The sequence below is a fragment of the Schistocerca americana genome, chromosome X (assembly GCF_021461395.2).
Source record: "Schistocerca americana isolate TAMUIC-IGC-003095 chromosome X, iqSchAmer2.1, whole genome shotgun sequence".
Lineage (NCBI taxonomy): Eukaryota > Metazoa > Arthropoda > Insecta > Orthoptera > Acrididae > Schistocerca > Schistocerca americana.
The window spans coordinates 98,365,330-98,371,329 of NC_060130.1; the positions used below are offsets into that span (position 1 = coordinate 98,365,330).

The 6,000-nt window shown below is 36.3% G+C and overlaps 1 protein-coding gene across 7 annotated transcripts in view; it reads left to right on the forward strand.

The window, feature by feature from the left end:
- LOC124554712 (phosphatidylinositol-binding clathrin assembly protein LAP) overlaps positions 1-5,523 on the forward strand; it is a 156,301-nt gene extending 150,778 nt beyond the window's left edge. For all 7 annotated transcript variants that reach the window (XM_047128351.1, XM_047128352.1, XM_047128355.1 and 4 more), the window contains one exon: positions 2,860-5,523. The gene's annotated coding sequence lies outside the window, so the exon portion shown is untranslated. The remainder of the gene's footprint in view (positions 1-2,859) is intronic.
- Positions 5,524-6,000: the final 477 nt, after the last annotated feature.

Below are 6,000 nucleotides of genomic sequence, written 5' to 3' on the forward strand. Positions count from 1 at the left end.
GGCAGGGTTTGGCAAGACTGACGTAAAATTCCTCTAAAACAATTCAAAAGTTAATCATTTCATGACTGAAAATGACAGAATGAACTTGCCCAGCACAGTACAGTGTTAGTGGTTTCAGGTATTCGTTACCATCTGTTACAAATATAGCAAATACTGAAAGTGTTCAGGTGGGGAAACATTGAGAAATTCAGAAAAGGAACGCTGATACTGTGTTGTAGGGAAATAATTTGTTGATCCTGAATTTTGCACGAAGGGTTTCACATGAGAGAAGTAAAGTGCACGGCATGGCAGTTTCTCGCAGTAACATCTGAAAGTTGAAGTAATGCCACTTTTATTCTGGGTATTTTGCTGCAAGACCTTGGCCATATATCAAAATATCCCATTATGAAATCGTGAAGCCTAATGGGGAAACAAACCAAAAAGAAAGAGTTACTCGACAAAGTGAACTGCAGGTCCAGCTGTGTAAGCCATGGGTATGTTCATAGTGGTGTATGTTGGTACCATGCAACCCGGTCATGGGAAGTGATAGTGATGCCTCTGTGCACAGATAAGACAGTTTTCTGTTAACATCATTACATTTTTAGGTTAGAATTAAGAGAGGTGTTAACTAAGCAGTGCAATACATTTTTTCTCAACCAATTTAAACTGGGAAAGTGTGGAATTTTTTGTGGGACATAATCTGCTTCAGCCACTATAGTGTCATGAAGTTCAAATAAGTGGTATTGCTGTGTGTAGCCTTCAAAATGGCACTGGTGACAAGGGTGCATTCCAAGCAGAGAGCTGGGAAATGATAGCAACACAGATACTCGTAGGTGCTCGCAGAAGGTCTACAGCGACCTGACCGTGAACAAAAGTACAGGGAGTCGTTGGGTGAGGTGTTTGTCATCCTTGCAACAGGGTCCCACAAACCTGTCCAATCTCCCACGTCCCAGCCAGCCACACGCGGCAAAGACTCCTGCAACTCAACTGGATGACCGTGTTGATAGTGCTGAGATAGTTGTCCACCAGTTCGGGTACTCGGTGAGTTTGCACGCCCGCTGGGTTCCTCGCCACATAACAGATCGTAAAGAGCTATGAAGGACCGTCTGTGTGGAATTTCTTGCTCATTGTGAGTGTTATTGTGACACTTTTGTCAGTCATCTTCACAGGCAATGACACACGGGTTCATCACCTCGAACTGGAAACAAATTTGCAATATGTGAAGTAGCCCCACACCACTTCTTCTCCGAAGAATAAATTCAAAGCTGGACCCTCAGCCCGTAAAGTCACGGTGACTGTTTCCTGGGACTCTGAATGGGGTTATTCTGTAAGACATCCTCCCTTGTGATGTGATGATCGACTCTGCAGCGTGTCGTGCTACCCTCGGGGAAACTGAAGAAACAACTTCAGCATGTTCACAATTACTAAAATGCGAATGAACTTCTCAGTCTCTGTGACAGTGCAAGACCTCACCCAAGTCTGCACACCAGAGAGTAGCTTGTAAAACGTCATTGGGCTGTTCTTACTCATCCACACTACAGCCTGGATTTCACACCTTCGGACTTCCATCTGTTTGGCCCAATGAAGAATGCGGGAAACAGTATATCGATAATGGGGAGGCTATTGGTGCAGCAGTATATTTGTTCTGTTCGGCCAGTGGAGTGGTACTGTCTGGGCATACAGGCCCTCCCAGTAAGTTGGAGTAAGGCATCGAATGGAGATTATATTGAAAAATAAGATTCTTGTAGTCCAAAGGAATAATATGGTGTAATGAAATCCTTAATAAAACCAACCTCCTTTCAGAAAAATGTGCTGCGTACTTACTGAGCACCCCTTGTGGAAAGGAGTTAGTCTTAATAGAAAAGTGACTGAATGTGCAAGTGAAATGTTAAAGTTGATCAAGCAGTGTGAAATTATGGCAGTTTGGGAAGAGTGAAATGAGATTGAAGTTTCTAACCCCTACCCCCACCTCCCCCTCCCCAAAAGTAGTTCTGTGGTACAAACAATGCAGAGAACTACAAATACTGCAAAACCTGAATAAATTAGTAGTCAGTGAGTGATACAGTTCAAAGGTGGTATAATTCAAAGAAAGACTTACCAAACAAGTTTTTGATGAAAAAATGAAGCATCAGAATTAGTGACCAGTGGTTTATTCTGGCAAAATGTGGGTTCATATACAATAATGAATTTTAAAAATCATATTATGTGATTAATGTTGTTAAAGTGCTGATTAATATTCACATGTCAGTGCACTAAATAGAACGGACAAGTAATAAGTGACAGTACACCACTTTTAAGGATACTAGTGTAGGATTTTAGTACCATCCCTCACTTCCTTGGGTACAAATATTGTGGAGGTGTTAACTTTGTCAGGTCTTACGTTTACTGTATCAGAAATTACCTAATTGGTTGTTTGCAGGACCTACAGAATTTCAGATGGTAAAATAATTGCTAAACACAAAAGTCTGGTTGCAAAAGTATTTTAGAATCAGAACTTCTGGGAATAGTGATGTAACGTCTACAGAACATGCTTTTTTATATTAATTCCTGTGAGTGTAATAACATTTAGTAGAATGTAATCTCACCTTGGATTCAATCAGGTAACAATAAAAATGTTGTGTAAAAAATTTGAAATTTGTTTTTTACATATGTTATTTGCTCTTAACTGCATATTCAGCGTTAAAAGTTAAATGGAATGGTTTTTGAATTATTTCAAATTTAAGCTTTGTCACAGTTTAACAGTAATGTTCTGTACAATTAATCAATTACTCATTCGAGTTTTGTTACACAATTCCTTGAGTGAGTGAGTGAGAGTGTGTGTGTGTGTGTGTGTGTTTTTTAAAAAATCTTGAAACTAAGTTCTCCATTTTTATTTTGCAGGGATGTAAATAAAGCTCTCAACAAACTTAGACCCCTCAAATTAATGTGCTGAAGTTCCAATAGTTTCATGTGGATCTGAATAATAATTCGGTGGACTTCCAGTGATATGGTTCTAGCACAGTATGCATGGATACTGATGACATTAAAGGCTGTGGTGTACAATGAGTTAAGATTTTTGTTTACAAGGCCCTTGTGCTTATGACTTAGTTCTGAAGAAACATTGTTTGTGAAGGGTAGATCTGGTTGCAGTGAGTGTAAGGTGTACAATCTCAAATTGTCGCATACAGAGGTAAAGGAAACTGTTGGTTATGTTGTTAAATTTGGTATATTATTCCACTGCTTTTTACAACCAAAGAGTATTAAAGTAATTTGGAATTGTTTGTCAGACCAATAAAATCAAAATTTGTTGGATGTTTAGTATTCACAAGGAAAGTTAAATTTGTATGTTAGGTTTGTATTAATTGTTGCTCATCTTGCCCTCCTCCAACTGAACACAATAGAGTGGACACTGATAGTAATTGATATTTGGTAATTGAAAGTGTACTGTTGGAGCAGTTTGAGCAGAGCTTAGTTCCCTCATTAGGTTAATATTGATATATATTAAATGTTGAGGTCCTGCTCATTGTTCTGTTTTGCATTCCATAAGTGGAGCAAAGGCTAAGTTATAATCTGAATGTTTGCATTGTGATTGTGCAAAACCCTTGTACAGGTGTTAATAAGACTTTTGCTTTCTATTTGTAAACTTCCTAGGTATAGTATCAAATTAACTTCACTGTACAGTAATTATAATGGAGATAGCTACTGGTGCAAGTATTAAATTTACATCTTGTAACTTACTCTGAAGTATGTGACAGTAATGAAGTGTGGAGATTGATTTCAGTGTACTCATTTTGAGTAAATATTTGTTTCTAGTGAGTAGTTGACACATCCTGTATTCATTGCATGACATGGCAGGTTTAAATTATGTTGGTAATTGTAATTACAAGAGGGAAAAATTTCATGTGGATTGCAACAAGTTTCACTGTTTATTTTGGACAGTATAGATTCAAATTACTAATCTTATTTAGATAATTACAGTTAATTGAACGTACATTAATTTTCTGTAAAAACTGAAGAAATTTAAACAGCAGCAGTGCAAGTAAACTAAAATGTTTTGCAAGCATGTTTTAACACCATGGTTTGTGTGTGTTAAATAGATCTGTTTCCTGTACTTACAAAATTGAAAGTGAGTCTATTGGATTTAAAGTGAATCAAATATTCATTGTTGATTATGAATGGGAATGAATGAAATAGAAGATAGTGCTCCAGTAGAAAGCACTGTAAGATAAGTGTATCGAAATTTATCTTAAAGGAAACTGTATATAAGATATATTATGTGTGTTAAATGTTTAACAGCATTTATGTTCCCCAATACTGTACATGTGTATTGTAATAAGATTGATGTTGATAAATGTATATCTATATATAAACTTCATTCAGTCCTGTAGATGTACTCAGTAAAGAAGAGGATGTGTGTTTCTCAACTTCGTCTTCCTTGGTGAACCTCGATAGTGCTTCTCTCTGACCCATCATTCCTCCCAGTAGACTAGAATCCATAAAAGTTTTAGAAAATTTGTTTCCCAGTTTTGCAGTTACTTTTAATTTTTATTTGTGTACGTTAGTAATGATTTTGTTGGCCACAACAAACACGTGTTCCACATTCTCTATAAGCTGGACTGCAGTTTCCTTGTGTAGAAAGGAACACTTAAAACTCATTCACATATTTCTAGCATATGTAAGTCATTGCTCTGTGTATGAAAAAGAATGTGTGTGCAGTCTTATTGAAGCATTGTAATGTGTCCAATGTTAACATAGCACTAACAGTGTAATTGTCACAGAAATGCTTTACGTGTTCTAAGGTATATACTGGCTGTAAGTTTTCTGAAGATTCATTTGTAACAGGGCACATTTGCCTGCAGTGTTAGTTACCCATCACGTGTGTGTGTGTGTGTGTGTGTGTGTGTGTGTGTGTGTGTGTGTGTGTGTGTGTGTGTGTGTGTGCGAGCACATAATTACACGTAAGTCTTCATGTGCATGACAGGCAGATATTAAATGTTGATTGTAACAAGACAATATTATGGTATAAGTGTTGCAGTGGTCTATACTGTAGAAACTTACTTAAAATAATTCCGTAAAGAGTTTTTTTATGTAATGTTTCTAGACTGAGAATGAATATTTTCCTTATCTGTCAAAGCTTAATATTGTACAGTAGTCATTGCCATTTGCACGCCTCATTACATTCAAACAAAACATACATACAAGAAATGATGTAGGAGATGTTAGACAAAATACAGATAAAAATATGCTGTTGTTCAATGAACTATTGAAGTATACTGTAGTAAACATGTCAAGAGATATAATATATGTTTTCAGTGTGAATCTACCAGAACTTTGTTTTTATTAAAGTTCAAAGAAGTCTTTAATTTCCTGAATTTTCATCGTATTTGTATGTGTGTGAATTCAGTCCTAGATGGTTTATTGATGCAATTGATGTTCATATCGTTGTAGGAAAGCAAGGCAGACTTATGCTGAGGTGCAGTACAAATCACCTCAGATTAAACCACATTTTATCAATTTTCGGTTTAGACTATGTATGGAATAAAGATGTTACCTGTTGGAGCTAAATTTTGTGAAAATGTGTTGGCTTCCAGTTAATTATCCTAAAAATCTTTCGTAACCAATATAGGCTGAATGTTAAAATAATGCATCTAGAACTTTTCATATATGCTACTGTCAAATTCAGTCTTTTAATACTGTTCCTTTTCTCATGGGTTTTAGTTATATGAATTTTGAGTGAAATAGAGGAGTTTTGTACAACACTTTGCTGTCCATAAATTTTGCTCACAAGTCTCAGCCTTGTGAAAACACATTAACTTTATTTGAATTGCTTTTTCTCTTGGATATTTGCTTCATTTGATAAATTTGTCCTTTAATAAAAAAAAAACAAAAACACACTAGTGTTGTCTAGCAATATGAACTGGGGGGTAGTACATATCAAAAGTTGATTTTTACATAATGTTGAACCTCTCCTCTGAACATATTTGGAGCAACTTCATGCATTGCCAACTTGTTGGATTATTACCGTTCCCTAAACACAACTAC